This window comes from Lissotriton helveticus, chromosome 2_1 (genome assembly GCF_964261635.1).
Source record: "Lissotriton helveticus chromosome 2_1, aLisHel1.1, whole genome shotgun sequence".
Classification (NCBI taxonomy): domain Eukaryota; kingdom Metazoa; phylum Chordata; class Amphibia; order Caudata; family Salamandridae; genus Lissotriton; species Lissotriton helveticus.
The window spans coordinates 847,753,269-847,774,162 of NC_136059.1; the positions used below are offsets into that span (position 1 = coordinate 847,753,269).

General features: G+C 43.8%; 1 protein-coding gene across 8 annotated transcripts in view; it reads left to right on the plus strand.

The window, feature by feature from the left end:
- The window catches only part of CSNK1G3 (casein kinase 1 gamma 3), a 406,194-nt gene that overhangs the window by 302,063 nt on the left and 83,237 nt on the right, over window positions 1-20,894 (plus strand). The gene's annotated exons all lie outside the window — the stretch shown is intronic.

Consider the following 20,894-nt stretch of genomic DNA (forward strand, 5'->3'; position numbering starts at 1 on the left):
ACGACGATTTGCTTTTAATGTGCCTCATTTTGTCTGCAGAGATAAACTGAAATTGTTGCGCTTTTATTGTGAGTGTACCTTCATTGCTCTCTTGTGTGGCGCTATATTGGTAGGGCTTGGCGCTTTGCTGCTCGTGCTTTTCCACACGCCGCCATTTGGTTGTTGTTGTTTTCCCCTGCAAGGCCGTCCTCCAGAGCCCGCCCCGCCTCCCAGCTGAGCCCCCCTCGCCCCTCCCCCTCCACCTATTTATGCCAGATGCACCCACGTGCAGCGTCTACGCGCAGCGACCGCGCCCAATCCGCGCCGAAGGTGCGCCAAAGGTAAGCCCGTCTACGCCCGTCCGCGCCCGGACCGCGCCCAGCGCCAGAGCCCCTGGTTCCCGTCATGCCCACCCCTCCCGCATTACTTACAATGCCACCACCCTCCAAGCCCTAAACCCTGGCCGCCCCCCCAACTGCGTCCAAGCCGCTCCTGGACACACCCATGGACCCTTCTCCTGCTACTCCTGCAAGTTCGACGGCACCAAGAACAACTCCTCACCTACAAACACACAACAGATATCCGACCCCAACCATCTACAATGCATCCTGCTCAACACCCGCTCGGTCCACAGGCACGCCATTGACCTCTGGAATCTACTAGACACCATCTCTCCGGACGTCGCCTTCCTAACAGAAACATGGATGAACGCCTCATCAGCCCCAGACATCACCATTGCCATCCCGGAAGGCTATAAGATCATCCGCAAGGACCGTTCCGGCCACACAGGAGGAGGCATCGCTATCGTCCATAAGAACTCCATCCGCATCTCAACCAGCTCAGACATCAATCTCGCCAACACCGAACACCTTCACTTCCAGATCCACATCGACCCCAAGACCACACTCAGAGGCACCCTCCTTTACAGGCCACCAGGACCTCGCGCACAATTCAGTGAAGACATCACGGACTTCATCACTCCACACGCGCTCCCCTCCAAGGATTACATCCTTCTGGGAGACCTCAACTTTCACCTTGAAAATAACAACGACCGCAACACCACCACCCTTTTAGACAACCTCGCCAACCTCGGACTTAAACAACTTGTCACTACCCCCACCCACATCGCAGGTCACACACTCGACCCTATCTTCACCTCCAGCAAACATGTCTCCTTCAACCACTCCACAGCTCTCCTTTGGACTGACCACAGCTGCGTTCACTTTACCTACAACAAGCCCACATCCAACAACCACCCCCAACCCACTCTGCAAAGGAACTGGAACAAAATCACCACCGACCAGATCGCCTCATCGCTTCTTCTTAACCCCCCAGCCCACTCTTCAATCCCCGACCAGGCAGCCACCAACCTTACCCAATGGTTATCCAACAGCGCCGACATCCTAGCACCACTGAAAAAACGACAAATCAATCTAGGCAGCAAGAAGGCCTCCTGGTTCAACGATGATCTTAAGAAATCCAAGAAACTCTGTCGCTCCCTTGAGAAGGCCTGGAAAAAAGACCCAACCACCAGCACCAAGGACGCCTTCAAAAACGCCACCCGAATACACCACCGATTGATCCGGAATGCCAAGAAAACCGCCTTCAAGGACCGACTAGATAACAACGCACACAACAGCAAGGAATTATTCAACATCGTCAAGGAATTCACCAACCCCTCAGCCAACTCCAACGACATCACCCCCTCTCAAGCCCTCTGCGACTCCCTAGCCTCATTCTTCCACAACAAAATTGTCGACATCCACAACAGCTTCGACAACCGACCCGATGACCAACCCACCCAACCCCCTGCAGGACCCCCACCCCCCCTGAACATCCTCAATGACTGGAAGCCAATCTCCACTGAGGACACCACCCGTCTGATGAACTCCATCCACTCAGGATCCCCCACAGACCCATGCCCTCACAACATCTTTAACAAAGCAGACTCCATTATAGCACCGCACCTCCGAGACGTCATCAACTGCTCCCTCAACTCTGCAACCTTCCCGGAAAGCTGGAAACATGCCGAACTCAGCGCCCTCCTGAAGAAACCCACAGCTGACCCCACCGAACTCAAAAACTACCGCCCTATCTCACTCCTTCCATTCCCGGCCAAAGTCATCGAGAAAGCGGTCAACAACCAGCTTGCTACATTCCTCGAAACCAACAAATCCCTCGACTCCTCACAGTCCGGCTTCAGAGCCAAGCACAGCACTGAAACCGCCCTCATCGCAGCAACAGACGACATTCGAACTCTACTGGACAATGGAGACGCAGTCGCCCTCATCCTCCTCGACCTCTCCGCAGCCTTCGACACGGTCTGTCATAGCACCCTTTTACAACGCCTCAGAAACATCGGAATCCAAGGAAAAGCTCTGGAATGGATCACCTCGTTCCTCACCGGAAGAACCCAGAGAGTCCGCCTTCCACCATTCAAGTCAGAGGCCACTGAAGTCATCTGCGGCGTACCACAAGGATCTTCACTCAGCCCCACCCTCTTCAACGTATACATGAGCCCCCTCGCGGCCATCGCACGCCAACATAACCTCAACATCATCTCCTACGCTGATGACACTCAACTGATCCTCTCACTCACCAAAGAGTCTAACATCGCCAAAACCAACCTGCATGAAGGAATGAAAGAAGTAGCCGAATGGATGAAGCACAGCCGTCTGAAACTGAACTCAGACAAAACAGAAGTCCTCATCCTAGGCACCTCCCCCTCCGCCTGGGATGACTCTTGGTGGCCAGAGGCCCTTGGAAAAGCACCCATCCCGACCACGCACGGAACCTGGGCGTCATCCTGGATTCCTCACTCTCGATGAACAGACAAGTCAACGCCGTCTCTTCATCTTGCTTCAACATTCTTCGCATGCTCAAAAAAACATTTCGTTGGATCCCCACCGAAACTAGAAAAACAGTCACCCACGCTCTGGTCACGAGCCGTCTGGACTACGGAAACACCCTCTACGCCGGTACCACCGCAAAACTCCAGAAAAAACTCCAACGCATCCAGAACGCTTCAGCCAGGCTAATACTAGACATCCCGCGTAAAGATCACATCTCTGGACACCTGAAAAACCTCCACTGGCTCCCCGTCAATAAAAGGATTACTTTCCGGCTCCTAACCCACGCACACAAAGCACTCTACGAAATCGGACCCGAATGCCTCAACACAAGACTGTCCTTCTACACCCCCACCCGCCAGCTACGATCCGCCAACCAAGCCCTTGCCACTGTACCTCGCATCAACAAAACCACCATGGGAGGTAGATCCTTCTCCTACCTGGCAGCTAAAACCTGGAACTCACTTCCCACTCACCTTCGCCTTACTCAGAACCACCTAGCATTCAGAAAGCAACTTAAAACGTGGATATTTGACAAGTAATTCCCCACCCCTCTCCAAGCGCCTTGAGACCCTTTGGGTATGTAGCGCGCTATATAAATTTATTGACTTGACTATTATTATTATTGACTCTGCAACATGAGTTGCTCCTGACTTCACTCTTTCAGGCAGTCCAAATTCGCTGGGTGCTCCTCAGTCCTAGACAGTTTCTTTGCCTGCAGGGCCAGACAGACTCCTTCCCACTCTCTCAGCAGGCAGGCTTCTGGACCAGTCTTCTCCAACGAGTAGCTCGGCAGCTACTGTTAGCTCTCCAGCTACCTAAAAGTAACTATCCTATGTGCAGACAAACTTTGTTTGGCGTAATTATTTCATGTATGCCAAAAAAGCATAAATTGGAGCTGAAAATGTGTATTTTCAGAACTCGTAAGCTTGTGTTTTGAGAAAAATGGCTGAATTTCTCAAATACATTTAAAGCTGGTATTTGAGTGACAAATCATGAGGCATTGGGGAGACATATTACTAACATTATTACCTTGTGCCAGTAGCATTGTAGCTATGGTTGTTTTGCAGTATGAACCTTTTCTGAATTCAAAAACTTTGGAAAACTGAAGGAAGTGATGTCTGCGAACTTCAGGCAAAAAACAAAGTTTGTGAATTGCAGAACACTCCTTTGCGTTTCCGCCCACAGTACCGCCACAAGTTTGCGCAGAGGGACAACCATCAGATCTACAATCGTTCCATACCTGTTAACCACAACTTCTTATACTGCGAGGCCTGTGCTGAATTAAAGGCGAAGACACTGAAGACTTGAGACCAACAAAGATGTGCACATTATGCTGTGCAGGACCAAAAGGACACCACCTCACTCAGAGACTTGGGGTTGTAGAGTGAGGAGGAAGATAAGTCTGCTGAGGAAGGGGAAGATTTATACGTTGAAAATAACATTATCAACATCGAAAAAGAACACAGAAGACCAAAAGAAAAGCATGGACGGTTAACACCCAAAAGTCAGCATCGGCTCTGGAGATCTCACCAACCGAAGACAAAGCTCAAAGATCCCCTCTGGTCTAATCCAAAGGATACTACAGGTGGGAAAGGCACCGTAAAAACTTTGACATCGAAAGACGAACGTAGCTGAAAAGAGGAGAAGATGGCAGCTACTACAACGGCAGCCGAATCTTCACAGTTGAACATAAGAACACCACCTATTCTTGATGCCGAGGAATAGGCACTCAAATAGAGCGCAAATAAAGAAGGCTCAAACCAGAAATGGCTGCCATATTACAAAAAATTAAGGAGTTCAAAATCTCATTACAGGCTTTTTAGGATCCCACTGAAACCTTCAACGAAAGACTCGAGGGAAGAATACAGAACTAGAACCACCCCTCACACCTGAGCCTCAGGAGGAAAAGGAGCAAGAGCTATTTTACGAAGAAGAGGACACAGAAGGACACACTCTGTATCAAGATGTCGAGGAATCAGAGGGCGTCTAAGACCAATGGCAGGATCTCGAGGCAGATTCCCCAGAGGAAGCCATCAACACTTAGCCCTCAATGCCATCACCCCAGATGATGTGACCATGTATAAGAAATTGGTCAAAAAAGCAGCTGAGAGGTACGGGTTGCAGCAAGGTGAAGAAAATACAGATATTTGTTACTGGAGGCACTGGTATCATCTCAAAACAAAGTCTAGTATTTTTCAATGCTCCCAAGCATCATGGATCAAGGGAGAGGGGCTTTAAGGAGCCAGAAACCTTCTGGGGAGTGACTCCTATGGTGCAGAAAAAGTAAAAGCACTCCTTCAAAGACCCAGCATATGTCCGGGGCAATGTAGTGGCGGACTCGGTGATCATAGCCACAACCAGTAAGAGACCAAATATCGCTAGTACCTCTGGTCCCCCACCAGATAGAGAAAGCAAAACAGTTGACCTGGTGGAAAGAAAATTCGAAAGAGGAGCGGCCATCCAATGGAGAATAGGAAAATCAAATGCTTTACTAAATAGAAATGCAAAGAGCAAAAGCCCTGGCTGAAGACGGAAAAGGTATTGCAAACACCCACCTAAAGTCAGCACTAAGCTGCAGATATAGCAGCAAGACAGTTAGTGACAAAAACAACATTAAGACGCCATGCATGGCTAAGAATATCAGGATTCAAGAATGAAGTACAGGCCAACATCGTCAACAGCCCATTCGACAGGGAGCATTTGTTTGGAAAAGCAGCAGATGACACGCTGCAACATATGAAAAAGGACGATGATACAGTGAAATCAAACACATGCCCTACATTTCAGGGGCTGACCAAGAAGGGGAACCCTCTCACAAAACTAGAAGACCTTAAGGAAGCGGTGTGTTTCAGACAGGATCACCAAAACTTTCAAAGCACGAGCCAGCTGTAGTCTGCATGACAGCAGTGGCAATTCCAAACATTACAGAGCCACTCCTTTCGCCGTTGAGCAGTAGGAAGTAACTTACCATAGAGAGGGGCGTCAACAACACCAAAGTGAATTTTTAAAGTTGGTCTTTAACCCACACACAACACCAGTGAGCGGAAGAATATGAGTGGAGGAAGGAGACATAAGACAAGTTGGTTCTCAATATAATAATACAACATGGATACTGCATATTTGGAGAAACACCCACCAACACATTAGCCAAACAAAAAACGCACACAAAGGAAGAGATAACATATCTTCAAAAGAAAGTAAAAAAACTGCTACAAAAACAAGCAGCAGAAAGAGTCCCTGCCAAGGAGAAAAATCAGGGAGTCTACTCAACATACTTTCTAATTTCAAAAACAGACAAGGTACTGTGGCCTATACTCCACCTCTGATTCTTAAACAAATTTATAAGAACACAAAAATTCTAAATGACAACACTAAAGAAGTTATTCCTCCACTCCAACAGGGGGATTTCATGGCATCCATCAATCTAAAGGATGCCTTTCTACACATTCCATTGAATTCAAAACGTTTTTGCGTTTTGTGATAAACAAAACACTACCAATTCAAAGTACTACATTTTGGCATAAACTCGGCCCCAAGGGTTTTCACAAAGTGCCTGGTGGCTGTAGCTGCTAACCTGAGAAGAAAAGAAATACATGTTTATCCATACTTAAGACGACGATTGGATGGTAAGAGCAAACTCAGCGGACTAGTTTAGACAATACATTAAAACACCGATAACAGTACTGCACAGACTGGGATTCATAATAAACATGGAGAAGCCTTAGCCAACACCAAAACAACAGAAACTCTTCTTAGGAACGAATATAAACACAATTCAGGGAATATCATTCCCATGCGACGAGAGAGTACAAGCGAGCAGGAAGCTCTGCGATACGACAATGTTCAGTCTCTAACAGTGAAGAGTCTACACTAATACCACATGCGAGGCTTCACATGAGACTGATGAAAGAATGGATACTGAGTCAATGTCACAAGCAACTAGGAGCTGGGAGGATCCAGTGATTGAGACACAAAAAATAGAAGAACAAAATGAGTTGGTGGAACAATAAAAATGTAACAGCAGGAAGACCATTGAGGACTCCAACTCCAACAGTGACCATTATCACAGACCCCTCACATATCGGAGGGGGAGCACACATGGGGAAACTCAATGTGAAAGGAGTATGGCGTCCTCAGGAATCAGTGCAATATATAAACCTAGTGGAGTTAAAAACTGTGTTCTTAGCCTTAAAAGCTTTTCAACGCCAATTGTGGAACAATTCAATACAAATACGAACGGACAATACAGCAACAGTGTTTTACATCCATAAACAAGGGGGCACAAAGTTTTTCCCCCATCAAAGATGGCACAGCAAATGCGGAGATTGGCCATTCAAAGACAAATAACAATAACGGTGATACATCTATCAGGAGTAGACAATGTGTTAGCAAACAAGTGCCAATCTCACTCGAGGTGGAACTGAACCAAATGTTATTGGGCACTGTCTTAAAAAGAGGAGAAACTCCAAAAATAGATTTGTTTGCAACACCACAAAACGTAAAATGCCAGTTCTTTGCATCCAAACACCCATAACCTTAGTTCCTAGGGAATGCGCTTTCGATAAAGTGGTCAGGGAAATTTGCATATGCTTTTACCTTGATACCACTGTTTTCAAGAGTGAAAAGTGCAAACAGTCACAGATGGGACACGTACTCATAGCTCCTCAGTGGGCAAGATAAACTTGGTTCCTTGACCTAATGGAGGTGACACAAGAAATAAGAAGGCTACCAATGTTACAAGACCTGTGTTGTAAACGTATCTAGGACCCTATTTAAATATTCCCGATTTATGCCCTTATGTGGTTATAACAAATCATATTCTTATAAAGGCATAAGAATCATATCCATATTAAGTCATAACCAATGCAGTCCAAATACGGCAAGGCTACTCCCATAGACTCCTAGAAAGCACAATGCGTTCTTAAACAAACCAAGCCTCCAGCAGCCCGGGAATTCCCCCTGCTTCTGTATTGATTTGTCCTAGAACTACTGGAGTCCTGAAAGAACTGCGAGTTCTTAGTGACGTCTTATGTCCAACCTTACGTCAAACTCGGCACCTTCCAGGTATAAATATACCAGCATCTGCCCTAGCAAACACACGGTGGTTTGGAGCAGATCAGCTATCTACTTGCCCGATGCCCTACTGTGGCAAGTGCCGAAGGAAGTCGACCCTCCCATTGACGCACTGAGAGAGACGCTGTCTTTTCTCCTGCCGAGAAATCCAGCTCCAGTGTTTCCTGGTCACCCTTGCGGGTTGCTGGGAGATCGAGTCCTGAGAGAGAGAGATACAAGACCTCCTTCATTCTATAAACAAGGTATGGAGCTGATTAGACCCTTAGAGAATTCTTGATTCAGATTCTTGGCAAAAACCTATCTCAACTCAGCTCACTTACTCCTTCCCACGTACTAGGCTTAGGTTAGGTACACTGGGGTAGGTGTATCTTAGAAGCACCAGTTGAGTACGTTTAGTCATGGTTTTATCTATGTATATATTTTATCTATTTTAAACACCGTATGGCTTAGAAACAATACCATGCTTTTACAGTATTATTTTATAATACTCCTTTTACTGTACGCACTTTACTTTATAACAAGTATTGCAATTGTGGCAACTCACTTCTCTTGCATGAGAAAGAAGACTGTTCAATAAATAACCTCTTTTATTGAAAACGCCCGTCTCTCTATTTCTCTGCGCTTCTGTTGAAACTAAGCATGCACGATTGACTGAGTAAAATAGTTATCTATTGTTTCCGCGACTCTGGAGATATACTCCTTATTTTGGAGGGAGCAAAGTTGTCATGTTTATGCGGTTGTCAGAAACTATTCCCTTCTTGTCTATTCAGGAAAGTTAACACCTTCTTGTTTACTCGAGAAAGTTTCTAGTGACCTCTGAGCTAGCTGGCATTCATAAATAAGTCTAACATATTCAATAGAGACCCAGTCAACCTAAGTCCTACGTCTAAACTATTGTTTGTTATTCCAATGCGCAGAGCCTATTGGGAATATAGGAACTACACTACATGGCGCCCAACGTTTGGTAAGGCGATAATTTAACGCTAGATACTAGAGTAACTCAGTCGTGCTTTTCACACAGACCTCTTTTTCCCGTAAATACTCCAATAGACGTCTGGAGTGGGTAAAAGGTTAATATCCGCCAAAACTTAGTAGGAAGAGATTCCTATGTATTAGTTTTTGGTTTAGTCAACGTTGAAGCTCAACTTTTAGCGGAAGACAGAAGTCTCCGGCAAGATGACCCGGATGCTATAATCATCCCAGTCAGTGTAAGGAAGAGTGTAACTTACAGTATTACCAAGAGGTGGTACAGTCATATTTGTGGTAGAGGCCCATGAATATCGGCAGACAGAGGTATTCTATTCCTGGATACACTTTCCAGCAGCACAGGCTGTGACACACGAGTTCCACTACTACAAAATAGAGGAATCTCCAACGGAATACGTTCCTTTCGAGGACATTGGAATTCCACTAACGTACCAAGGGCACCAGCTCTGGTTTAATGGCGCCCTAAAACATCAAAATCACTTTGCCCGGCTCGGTCCACTAGGTAGACCAGGAGCCACATGGTCGTTTCTAGCCGGCTATACACCACATCCTGACATTGAAAAAATGTCAAGCGGAGAACTTTTAGTTAAGCTAAAAGAATTAACAAAAGCATATAGACAATTAGTTCAATTGACAATTGACGGTACAACCTGCCGCCAAAAATTGAAAGAAACAGATATAGCAGAACAAGCTTTTGAACTTGCCAGAATAATTGAAAAATCCTATGAAGAATTAGCTAGAGATAGTTTGGGTGGGAAACCACTAAAACCACAACTAACTGAAAATCCTGAAAAGAGCTTTATTAAAAATAATCTAAATACTCCAAAAAAGAGTTGGGATGGAAATAAACAATCCACTCCCAAAGAAAAACGATTCCAGTCCAGAGGAAGGTCTCCTCAACGAAGAGAAAGATCTCCTGACCGAGGAAACAAGTCTCCCCAGAGGGAGCCCTCTGAGAAAAGATACAACCTTAGAAATAGGGATAATTTAAGAAAACCTGATAGATATCAAGATATTGATACACGTCCCTCTCGATCTTTTCAGACTTCCTCACAGAAATCGGAAAGAAGAGGACGGTCAGAACACAAAGAAGAGCACGTCAAGTTCAAAGACAAGAAACCTGCTCAACAAAGTAAAAAATTACAATTTCCAAGAAAGAAGGTAGCCAGTATTAAAATAAGCAAACATGCCGAGGATACTGAGGACACAACTGAAAAACGGAGAGTGGGCCCAGACAATGCTAGACAGCGCAGCAGAAGTGACCATAGCTCGCAAGATCTTGATGAATCTTCTGGAGACAGTGGACACGAATGAATACATTCAAGTGGAAACTGCAGATACCAGAGTTAGCAAACCTCATAAAATATACGAGATAACTTTACGTATAGAGGGAGATAAGACCAGGAAAGTAAGAGGTCTCTTTTGGGATAATCTTTCGAAAGGCTACGACATCCTTTTAGCTGAGAAAGACTGGCCACCAGAGTTTGTCAGGGAGTGCCCACATAGTGAAGAAATGATTATGCCTGCCTTCTCAAATCATATTCCAATTCATAGAAAATATACATATGCAAGAAAATGGGCAGTAGCCCAAGCTCCTGCACTATACAAAAATCATGTAGGATGGGATGAGGACTCTCCTCCTCACAAAATCCAGTTAAAATGTCAACCCACTGCACAAAGGCAGTACCCAATTAAGCAAGAAGCTAAAAAGCAAGTCGGGGAGTTCTTAGATCAACTTGAATACCAGGGGGTGATTGAAACATGCACCTCACAAATGAACAATCCTTTGTTTCCTGTCTCCAAGCCAGACGATTCATATCGTCTAGTTTTGGACTACAGACACCTTAACTCATGTTGCAAAACATTTGCAGTACAAAACTCACACAGTGCAGCACTAATGAATAACATCGTGCGCAAAGAATACAAAACGACATTAGACATCTCTAATGGATTCTTTTGTCAAAACATTGCACCTGAGAGCAGTGGGAGGGTAATAAACAAACTACTCCCAGAGAAAAACAGTTCCAGTCCAGAGGAAGGTCTCCCCAACAGAGAAATAGATCTCCAGAACGGGGGGGGGCAGGTCTCCACAACGGGAGCCCTCTGAAAAAAGATACAACCTTAGAAATAGGGATAATTTAAGAAAACCTGACAGATATCAAGATAATCATACACGTCCCTCTCGATCTTTTCAGACTTCCTCACAGAAATCGGAAAGAAGAGGATGGTCAGAACACAAAGAAGAGTCCACAGACAAGGAACCTGCTCATCAAAGTAAAAAATTACAATTTCCAAAAAAGAAGGTAGCCAGTATTAAAGTAAAACATGCCGAGGATTCTGAGGACACAACTCAAGAATGGAGAATGGGCCCAGACAATGCTAGACAGCGCAGCAGAAGTGACCATAGCTCGCAAGATCCTGATGAATCTTCTGGAGACAGTGGACACAAATTAATACATTCAGGTGGAAACTGCAGACACCAGAGTTAGTGTACCCCATAAATTATATGAAATAACATTACGTATAGAAGGGGACAAAACTAGGAAAATAAAGTCTCTTTTGGGAGAATCTATCTAAAGGCTATGATATCCTGCTAGCAGAGAAAGACTGGCCACCAGAGTTTGTCAGGGAGTGCCCACATGGCGAAGAAATGATTATGCCTGCCTTCTCAAATCACATTCCAGTTCATAAAAAATACACATATGCTAGAAAATGGGCAGTGGCCCAAGTCCCTGCATTATACAAAAATCATGTATAATGGGATGAGGATTCTCCTCACCATAAAATTCAGTTAAAAAATCAACCTACTACACAGAGGCAGTATCCTGTTAAGCAAGAAGCTAAAAAACAAGTCAGGGAGATCTTAGATCAACTTGCATATCAGGGGGTGATTGAAACATGCACTTCACAAATGAACAATCCTTTGTTTCCTGTCTCCAAACCAGACGATTCACATCGTCTAGTTTTGGACTACAGACACCTAAACTCCTGCTCTAAAACATTTGCAGTACAAAACTCATACAGTGCAGCACTAATGAATAACATCGTGCGCAAAAAATGTAAAACAACATTAGATATCTCAAATGGTTTCATTTGTCAAAACATAGCACGAGAAAGCAGGTATTTGACCGCTTTCTCAAGTATGGGGTCCTAAAGGCAATTCTGTCGTCTCCCACAGGTATTCAAGAACAGCCCAGGAATATTTTCAGCCAGGGTAACAGAATTACTACAAATGAATGATGATAAGGCATTCTCTTACGTCGATGACATCTATCTTACAGACGATGACTTGGAGACACACTTGAAAAGAGTGAACACTATTATACTTGGGTTCGCATCTGAAGGGTACAAATTCAACTTTAAAAAAATCCCGAATTGCCCACCTCACTGTCCTATTTTTAGGATATGAATTATCAAGTGAAGGCAAAAGCCTAGCAGACAACTTCTTAGAGAAGTGTGCAGTACTCCAAGCTCCAAAAACGCTGAAAAACTTACAATCAATTCTAGTTTTCCTGAATTTCGGAAGAACTTACATTCTAAACTATGCAGAGAGGGTTAAACCTCTCTACGAATTAATAAAACCTGATTTCAAACCAATCAATTGGACTCAGAAACACACAAAAATTTTAAGATCAATACAAACAGATATGGTGACTAAAACAAAACTGCAAACACGGGCAAATGAACGCAACCTTGTAATCCGAGTCATCCCAGGAAGATGCGGATTTACGTACCTGACCTCTAATGAGGGAGAAACGGTACCAATAGCTTATAAATCACACTTGTACACACAAGCTGAAATGAAATTCAGTTCTACTGAAAAAATTCTGACTGCGGTTCAAACTGCTGTAGCAAAAGAAAGAGCCCTATCTCAAGGGAAGAGCATATCTGTTTTAACAGCAGTATCAGCCCTTGAGGCAGTAACAAGACCAAGCATTCCAAATGCTAAAGCTTTAGATCCAAAATGGATACGATGGGAAAATTCCCTTGCTGCAACTGACGTGAAACACGCATTTGATCCCAAAATGAAAAAACTAGAACATCTAGAATACGAACATGAATGTCCTCTGTCAATCGAAATTCTGCCTCTCGAACAATACACCTGTGTAATCTACACGGACAAATTTGCACAACACTACGTTGTGGAAAAACAAGTTTACAATGCAGCATGCGCGATTGTTAAAGGTCGCTGGCGCTTAAGTAAATTCAGACCGATGGTCACTAAAACTGAATCACTCAGAAACTGTACAGCTCAGCGAGCTGAAATAAGATCTTTAAAGATGGCGCTTGAGAATGCCGATCGCGAATTCCCCACACTAATAGTGTGCGATTCGTATTATTGCGTCCAGTCTTACAACAAATTAATGCAGACCTGGATTGAAAACGGTTACAAAAATGAGACTGGTGTCACAATAAAGCATAATAAACTATGGGAACAAGTAGTTCTTTTACAGAAAGAAGTACGAAAGACTCACGTGATACATACACAGAGTCTTCGACGTGATGGCGTTCACGTTGCAGGGAATTCATTTGGCTAAAAGAGCCAGAACGGCAGCGGTTCAACCGGCTTCCGTAGCTACAAAAAAGCGTTCTAAAAAACAAATAGATGGAGAAACCATGCTGGCGGTAAAAGTCTCATTAAAAGGCGACTATGCAGTATTACCTCTCAACTATCGACTCGACAATACATACATAATTGATGCGAACTCCGTTTCTTGTGCTCGAATCCCTGGAGTGGGGGACAGAGTAATTCCAAACACGAACCGGATGGCTTACTTGATTCAAGAAGCACACATGGGAATGGGTCTGAGGCACCAAGAGATCTTGAAATCTCGAATAGAATTGCAATCACAATACTGGTGGCCGGGGATGAGCATGCAAATTTATAACTTTGCAATGGATTGTCAGGACTGCAACAGAGATCGCAGTTGTATGCCGGACCAGATACCAGCTCAGACACCTCTATTAGACAGCATTAGGCTATTTACACGCAGACATCCACACGGAAAAATGGAATCCCATAAATATTAAGACGAGATTCATTTAGATGAGGCCCCAGCGCTCGGCTGACGCCAGAACTGTTATAAAAGATTTGCGAGTCTTTATCGGCACATACGCAATTGGCATGCTACATTCTGACCAGGGTCCTGCGTTTAGCTCTCGAGCTTACAAGAAGGCCATGGCCAGCATGGGCATTGCATTGCGGTACTGTAGTCCATTCCATCCCGAGGGAAATGCGGTAGTGGAGAGAAAAAACCGTGACATAAAGCAATCTATAACAGCGAGGGTACTAGGTTCGGGTGATGGGTGGGTCAAACATCTAACAAGTGTCCAACGTAGTCTTAATAATCTGCCAAGACATTCTCTGGGGGGAATCACTCCGTATGAACTTTTGTTTGGTACTAGAATGATAATCGAAGATCTCGATAGTCAGACTTCAGTGGTAGAACAAAAAACCTTTGATATCAAAGATCGTTTGGCTGTTTTACAGGACTTAAATAAAATGAGAAGAAGTCTAAGTAACACAAAGCTAAAGCCAACAATTACTGAAGAAAAACCACCTGTCCCAGCAAGACCTGTCTGGATTCCAAAGATTGGGGATCTGGTCAGAGAAAAGATTGCGGTGAAGAAGGAATTTGGGCCTTCTTACATAAAAGCAGTACCTGTCTTAGCTATCAGCGGAACAAGATCAGTAGTACTACCACCCCTTGCTGGTAAAAAGGAGAACAGAGTTGTATCAATCGACCTGGTAAAACCACAATCATGTGGCCAATAATAAGTAGTAAGCCCAGTGGACTCCCAAGAAGTAGCAGAAGACCAAACCTTGCTACAATTCAAGAGGTTCAAACTGAGAGACTAATCACATTTGATAAACCTGCAGTGAATAAAAAAGGACTATGCAACAAAGCCATGGAACTTGTGCCTCTTGAAACCCAAATTGCAACAGTTTGTCAAGACACACCAATCTACAATGATGTAACCTCTGACTATACAAATTCAAAGATTAATGAAAATCCGGAAGCAATTCCAACAATTGACAGAACTGCATCTGGCTACTTCATCAATTTCGATGACTTTTCTGAAGATCCAAGTGAACATGAAGAAACGCCAGCAACTAAAACTTTCAAAGAAAAAATTACTGAACTTTTAACATCAACTCAAAGAAACATATCTGATTTCAACATGGATTGAATTATGGATTGTGTTAGGTGTACTTTTCCTCCCACTCTGGCTCATTTTGGTTTTAAGCTTGGGAAGAATGATTGAAGGAAAATACAGTACAATAGACACAGCAAGTCAGAACATCAACTTGGTCCTAAAGCCTCACAGATCTTCTCACATTGAAAAAAGAGAACTATCATCAGTAAACATCACAGCCATTCCTATACCTGGTGGTGTAGCATGGGACGCTACTGATTACGACATCTATGGCCCGGTTGAACTGTTGAGATATCCACATCAGTTCAAGGTTTCATTAAGTGACTTTGTATCACTGAGTACTTTCTCTGATGATTGGGACTTTGGAAATGTTAATAATATGATGTCAGATTTAGCTAGTCCTTTTTCTACATCGCCGCACTGAATGGCGTTTCATTCAATCTTGGATGGCCGGTAATGCTGTGCTGCCTCCGTATGCGCTCCGTGAAGTAAACGTTTACGTCAATTGATTAGGACGTGGGAGAGGTTTTCTAATTTCAAACCAGTATGGTCTCAAAAAATTATAATTGGCCAAGGAGGATACTTTAAAAAGTCACAGAACTAAAATTGCAGGATTATTGAACTACCACTATCCATTGAAACTCGGATTCGATCTGGAGTTCATAAGGATATAGTCACCAGCTTGTTGCGTGGGATTCTTCACCACTTACACCAGTCAGGGCACATCGATAATCCCTTGGTTGCCCGATTTCTTGTATTGTCCTGATGAAGACTCGCACGGCCCAGGCATAAAACACCGTATGGCCTTAAGATGAGTCGAAACGTTGACGCTTTATATATATATATATAACCCGGACCCGATCAATATTCTCTACTTTGATGTGCAAATTTTATGATTTATTCTTGTACAATGTATGAGAGGATCTCTTTTTAAATAATTTAGTGGTCAGGTTTTGCAGGATGGGTTATTGATGATCCGTTACTGTTTTATTAATTAACTTGAATATCTTGTGTCACTACTTATTTGATTTCTTTTCCTTTCTAATCACACCCTTTTGGCACTCTTTTGCTATGTTGCACGGTCCTTTGGGGCAACCACTATGGACTGTAATGCTTTGCAGTTATGAACTATTGTTAACCTGTGTGACTGTGGAGCAATGAATTAAAATATTGCTCATCTATTGATACTGTTGTTTATTTTATGCCCCGGCTTTTGTTTCACAAACATATGCATTTCTGGATAGAGCTGATCAATGTATACATGCTCCTAATTTTGTTGAATCAATGATCACTTACTGATGAATTCAGTTTATAAATTATAGAGGTCTTGGACCATTGTATTCTAATAACGTAAAACGATTTAGAAATGTCAGCAAAATGTACAGAACATGATTATTTAGAAGGCTTATCAAAGTATGAAGAAATGTATTGCTTTAATCATTATGGGCATCACTATTTGCATAAATCTGCTAATCCTTGAAATGTTTTTACTTATAATCAATGGGAACATTGTCCAACACCGCCAAAAGGCAGCACAAAAACATTTTATGAGAAATTCCCATACTTCTCAGGGTTTACCATAACTGATCCAAAAACGTTTTATTTTAAAATGTTAAATAAGACAGGAATGAAAAACATGTGATAGTAACTTACACACAGGGCAACATCGGCAGAAGTTTGTTCACCGCAACAATAATCAAAATATTTCTAGAATGGGCAAAAAGAATAGCAACACCTAGGAATACACCAACACCCATATTGAATCTCAATATGGTACTCGCACAGTTAATTAAAGAACAATTCAAACCAGTCCGTAAAGCAATTTTAAAATTCATCACTCTTTTAAAACCGCATTTCTAACGTCCATGACTTCACTACGCAGAGTTAGCAAATTACAGGCACTCGCCATACAAGACCCATATATTCAAATACACAAAGACAGGGTAGACTTAAGAACTAACCCACAATTTATTTCTTAAGTCATATCGCAATTTATCATTAATCAAAAAATTCAAATGTAAAGTTTTTTACAAAACTTGAAAGTTTCAGCAAAGTATGCTTTACATACCCTGGAGGCCCGCATTGAAGCCAAGGGGGACAAACTCCATTTACTCTTCCTTAACGTTATGTGTTATATTTTTAATATGCAAACCTACATTAAACAAGCATGTGCAATGCAATAGGTCTCGCATTATTAAAATTTGAGCTATTGGCATTGCTAAATAATGCAACACTAATAGCTCAAACTTTAATAATGCGAGACCTATTGGATTGCAAATGCTTGTTTAATGTTAATTTTATATTACCATTAGGTCTGAGACCAACAACATACATGCCACCAAACCCAATTCAGGAGGTAGACTTCTGATTTTTTTAAACCAACTAATTGCTTTATTTTAGCTGTCTCCTGCTTAAAATTGCCTCTGCCTCAACAGAAGTCAGTGGGCAAAACATATTTTCACAATTTTGCTTTCAAAATCAATCCCTTTACAGGATTAATATATTGGCATGTATGCCAAAGAAATCAGGTCCACCTAAAGCCCTGCAAGACTATACATCTCACAATGTATTCTGCCGCTCTCTGTGCAAACAGCCCATAGAACTGTAGTAACATAGAAGTGGAGTGAATGTGCACCTACCTGTCCGAGGTTGGTATGCTAGTAGTATCACATGCAGAGCCTGCACCTGCCACGCTCTCATGTCCTTAGCGCGTGCCCCAGGAATGGTCCCTTGGTCCTCAGTCCCCCAATTCTGCCCGCTCAGATGAGCAACAAATCCTTGCTGTTGCCGGCCACAGGTGCTCGCATAGCCTTCCAGGTGAGTCGCTCGCCCCGCCTCCTCTACACAGCCTTGACTTCTGAGGGGCGTGGCACTACTACAGTCACACACCCTTCCCGCCCTCGAGCCCCCCCCCGATTCCAGGGATGCGGCACATAGTTTAAATAAGAGCACCTTCGCCTCAGTGCTCTTGCCCACGTTGGAAGGTAGCTGCTCACTGGCTGTACGTGTAGTACGTCACAGGTACCGTAGCCAGGAACTCAACCCAGTGGATTCGTGCATCTGCTGAGATCTGTCTAGTTGGGTGTGCACTGACCGTCTTAGCCGTTCATCCTTGGGAGGGCGATTGAACGAATGACTACGAGTTGGTCACTAGTAAACCATATGATTAATGTGCCAAGTGAATTCAGTTTGTTATGTATTCTATGGGAATGGTGGATGTGATAGTTATGTTCAACACGTTCCACTCTAACCAAACTCTACTTGCGTGCGCTTCTTGCGAGTCAGATTTGGCAGTTGACCTTATACCGTGTGATCACCTCCAGGCGATTTCCCGAAGGCTGCGTCTTGCTGCTCGTGTTCTCTGGTGTACTATTTTAGGGAAATTGGATGCTCTTTGGGAGTGTGTTGGCTTTTCTTCTTCTGAATTACGTACATTTGAGCTCTATACTACGACTGTGGCTGATCACAGTCTAATAAGCAGACAATCCACTGTTCATAATGTCACACCGAGTGCCATGGACGGAATCACAGTGACCATGAGTAGCCGGGGTCTCGGGTAATAACTTGGAGTTAGAACAGGAAGGTAGCATTGCCTGAGGCCTTCACCTTCTGGGTTTAAAATGCAAAGTAATGTGACATTAAGAAAATGCATACTCTGTTTTACAGGTGGGATAAACGAAAGCTCCCCTTGAGGCTGTCTGTACCTAGTCAGGGGAAGTGCATTGTGGAGCTTGTTGTCCAAAATATTTGGAAATTTCACACGCCAGTGTAAGTAGCGCGTTCTTACTCAGGGCTTTAAGTGTGATCAAACAACTGGGATGGGTGGGTCTCAGGGGGCGTGGTCGATTCAATTAAGGGTGTGGCTTAAAAAACGTTAGCTAAAAATCTGCATTTAGCATAGTGTGCTGCCCCACTGGTATTTTGCTGCGTCTACCCATTCATCCAGATATATAACACAACAAGAAGCATTACACCTACAACAAGCCAGAGCTACTGGCTTTGCCAATGGTTGTGTATTGCATAAGATAAATAAGAAAGATCTATTGCTTCCTTGCTTTTGTGGGTGAGGTTGTGGCATACAGCTAGAGCTGCCAACTTTCGAGCTGAGAAAGCAGGTTCGAGCCTCCCCTCTGCTCAGCATCCTGTGATTCACAACATAAATATGTCCTAGTGTAATGTTCCTGGTGCTATTGTTTGCTCCAAGTTTGGGTCTATAAAACTGAAAAATGAGTCTCCTTGAAGTTACCTCAAAAGCAGTGACTTCTGCAGAGTTAAGCTTTTGGACAAAGGACTGTTTGAGCTATCCATCCATACTAGTTCTCGGAAAGACTTAACGTTAAGCAAACTAGAAATAAACTATTGTTCTGAAAATATTTCCTGATGCTGGCCCAACTTTCAAATTCTCTCTTCATGAATTCACATGTATGACTGGGATAAACCACCGGTTCAAGCCAAGCAGCTGTGTAAAACCTGCCGATTCTGGGCTGAAATCCCCACGATGCCAGCTCGGCTTTCACTCTTTCTAAGTCAATGAAATGAATACCAGGGCCTGGCTCTTTAAGAACATCTGCAATTTAGGCGATAATGGATGACTCAAGAGTCGGAAGGCGCTATAAATTGTAAATAGTATTACTACCCACCGCACGCACAGCCATTGGGTGACGTCACCTTATTATTCAAGCGATAATGCCTTGGAGCTGAGTTGCCAACATGATGCAACATCGCTGCCCAGATGAAGCTGGCAGTAGGTTTTTGAACGCATTTCATGAAATTAGCTGATACGAGGAGCTGTAGGTGCCGTAGGCGCTGTAGCTGCGAGCCATCGACTTCAGACCATCCCATAAATGCATCAATAGATTCAATACACCTCGGTCCTGACCTGCAGCGCCACCTGGTACGTAGAGCACCTGGCTGTCGCAGTTCCTCTCATTACCGACCTGCCCCCAACACTGGCGAGTCACAGGGTGGGACTGATAAACAGCTTTGCTGTTGCCTCTTTATTTCTGACCTACATTCACATAAGTCTGGATACATGTTGACCCCTGCGAGTGGTGCGCGCTCACCACAGCGAGCCCTGATTTTGGTTTCAATTATCGCGCGTTGTCTGGGCACAAAAATTTAAACCACGTGACAGCCTATTGGTGTCTATTACGCGCACCAAGCGCGTAAAGACACCAATAGGCCGTGGGCGGAGCAATGCGCCCTCCTTTGGCCAATAGCATGTAGTCTTGCCTTAAAAGACGCACGCTAAGGCCAATGGGGTAGCTGAAAAGGAAACGCACGAGCGTGTGCGATTCCTAGGTCAGCTTAGATTCCCTGTGTTTCCCTTACAAACTGTGTTGTGCTGCGGAGTGCACCGCTAGGCGTGAGACCTAAAAACAGCAGTCAATAAGTGCGTGGAGTGGTAGCTGGGTTTGGAAAATAATAGTGGAAAAATATTGTGTCGTAATGGAGTGTGTCTTCATCTCTTTCTAAACTTCATCAGAAATGCCCCACATCTACTCAAATTAAGTAATGTTGTGTTAGGTCCTGTGCGCGTAACTAGAGAATGCCTGTTGCCATGTTATTATTATTATGTTTTTTTGCACTTCTTTTTATCCTGTCTGATGGTGTCCTAGCTGCAAGTGTGCCTAGAGAGACAGAGATTGGTGATCTTGTCAGTCAGAGAGGAGGGTTTCCGGCTGTCATTTCTAATTTCGTCTGCTGACCTTTGAATAGTGTAGCCTAGGCCAATTAAAATTGTTTCTGTCCCATAATTCAATTTACCCATTGGCCTATGAAATCAAACTCCTCTCCAAATCTGCTCTTCTTGAACTGTCTAGTAAATTGCACTTTGTTATAATT